Here is a 2,980-nt window from a genome sequence, read left to right on the forward strand (position 1 = left end):
AGAAGGCAGAAAGTGTTACTACATGCGGAAGATGCTTAGCATCAGTGAGGAAGCCAGGAGCACACTGGTTATGGGTGTGTATCTTAACCAAAGGAGGTGGTACTGTGGCAGCAAACGCCACAAAGTGCTTTCTTCTGCCCACCAGCCCACCTCCATTTTACTTGGATTCAGCTTCAACCAGCTGTTCTTCATCTATGAGCTGACCTTCTCCAAGCACTGAGCCATCTTGGTGGTAATTGTACATTGTGAAGGATAAGTAGAGATGTGTGTTATTTGAGTCATCTACATATTGCTGACACTTAGGCCCATGTTGGGTTACTGTTTCATCCAGAAGCTGCATGTATGTGCTGAATACAACTGGAGGGAAAATCCTTACAGGACTCCACAAGTGAGTGGTCCAGTGACAGAGGTGCTGTTTCTCATCAGTACTCTTTGTGTTCCCCTCCTGGAAAGACTTAAGGCATTTTATCACGTTCCTCTGGAGTGCTGCTGCTTCTCTTAGGTGAGACAATTGGTTAAGAGTGTATTGGCTGAATATTGCAGAGAGGTGCAGAAGGGAGAGAACAGATGTCTGCCCTCCATCCATAGGTAACAGGAAACCTTCCATTGGTGCCACTGAAGCTGTTTCCAATTCATGTCCTGGCTTAAATCCAGGCTTCAATTAGACGAGCTTGCAGTTAGCCTTTGGCTAGCTTCTCCATGGACTCGCTCAGGAACGGAAGGCTTGACACAGGATGGTGCATGGCTAGAATTAATGTATACAGAGTGGGTTTCTTCAGAATGGGTAGAATTACTGCATATTTGAAGGAAGAGGAGAAGATTCCTTCTCTGAATAAGGCATTGGCTATTGTAGTCATCTCACACAGGACTACGGAAGTAAGTGCATGAGCAAATCATAAACCCTAGTTGTGCAGACTGCCGGGATCTTGGTAGGTGGCATCAAATATTAGTTTGTATAAATCTGAATCCTGCCAGATGGGTAAGGTCATCTGACTTCTAATACTGCACACAAATGAAATGGTAGGTCATTAGCAGAGCAGGATAAACCTTTTCTAGCCTACAGTTTTAGTGGCACCTGCTCTCCAGCTGGCACATTGTGTACCTGTAGACTGATACTTGTTTTACCAGCTGCGTGATTAGAATCAAACCTGGAGGGGTGGGAGTGGGGGGAAGGGTGTGCTCTGAAGTGTGTGGTGCAGGAATTCCTGAACAAGGCAGATTTTATGCAAATACATCAGGAGTGTTCTGTGAACCTGTAGCCTGATTTTCCCAAAGACTGGCAAGGAAGTGGCCTGTCAAAATGAATCATGATTTTCCATTTCTCTGTGCTCTTTCCTGCATTAGGTATGGCTTCTGTATGAGACAATGGTTTCTCTCTTAAAAATTTGCAGATAACATTCTGCATTTCCCTACTAATGGCCGTGGTGATTATGATATACTCCCCTCCTCCCAGAGATCAATAGTACTGTCCATCTTCTCTCTAGTGGACTTGGTAAATCGGGAGATGAAAGGTAACATTTTCAGAAGTGCCTATATGACTTTGGGCCAGGCTTTCAAAGGTGTTTTGGTGCTTAGAGACATACATAGGCACTTGATGGAATTTTCAAAGGCATCTAAGTAGGTTAGAAGCTAAACTCTCATTGATTTCAGTTTCAGTGGCTGTTAGGCATCTAACCTGTTTAGGTGCTTTCGAAAATCCCACCAGGTGCCTATGTGCATTGTTAGTTGCCTACACATCATTGAAAATCTTCCCCTTTGGAATGTGGTACATCCCACTGAAAGTCAGTGCATGCTTACGTTCCTACGTCACGTAGGCACTTTTGCAGTTTGACCTGAAATCTGAAAACCAAGGGATATTCCATAATTGTTTCCTTGGTGTTAAAAGAAATGCTGGTTATGCTGGTTCTGCCCTGGGGAGAGGGGCAAGGGTTTGGGGAGCTGATATGTGCAAGATCGCACCAGAAAGATTGGTTTCTTATAGAAAAACTAGCCAAAATGTAGGATTTGCATACACATTCTTTAATTCAACCAATACTTTAGGAAACAAGAATTTTCCCATTCTCAGGAGAATGCTAGAGTTCGTGTCATGTTGTTACAGCAGGGGTAGTCAATAGGCAGCCCATGGGCCAAATCTGGACTGCCAGACACTTTTGAATGGACCCCAAAATCTTTTTATGTACTTATTATTATCATTATTGTTGTTGGTTTTTTTGTTATTTTCTCTGGAGTTTGGACCTTGACTATACATTGACCAACAAATTTGAACCTTGACAAAAAAATAGTCTACCCCTGCATAGTTTTTGAGCCTCCATAAATAGTCATAGGATTGATGTTCTAGTGAAAACAGCCTCTTACTTTCAGAAGCTCTTATGAACTTCAACTACAGAGTGAATTTAAAATAAATAAATAACAAAGAAATAGAACGGGCCAGATACTGTTTTGATTTGTCCATAATTGTTACAATACATACATTGCCGGAGTGCTTGCAGATCATACTTACTGTTTTATGTTCACCATGCACAAGCACACATACACAGAGAGGTTTGTACCTACAATCAGAGGTTTCAAGCACACGCAGTTGCATACACAACATCAGGTGCAAATGTCTCCCTCCACCCTCTTACATATACTTCTCTGTCACACGTCCTTTGCTCTTCTATCACACTCAAAACAAACACTGAATTTGCAGTCAAAATCTGAGAGCCGATGGATATGCCTGATACTGGGGAAAATTTCCCACTGGCTCTCAAGAGAGAGGTAGCCTGGGGACCCCAGCAAGGGTTGCACAGTGCAAGGCTATATCTTTTGCATACAGCAGAAGAGTCAGATAATTGTGTTGCTGTTAAGATCTGAGTGACTTTGTTTCTAGAAGTTGTGTCTGGTCCAGTACATCACCAAAGCTTGAGTAGATGGTGCTGCTGATCAGAGTGAACAATACTTCTCCATCAGACACAGCTATTGGTTTCATTGTTCATTTGTA

Source organism: Chelonoidis abingdonii, chromosome 20 (genome assembly GCF_003597395.2).
Source record: "Chelonoidis abingdonii isolate Lonesome George chromosome 20, CheloAbing_2.0, whole genome shotgun sequence".
Taxonomy (NCBI): domain Eukaryota; kingdom Metazoa; phylum Chordata; order Testudines; family Testudinidae; genus Chelonoidis; species Chelonoidis abingdonii.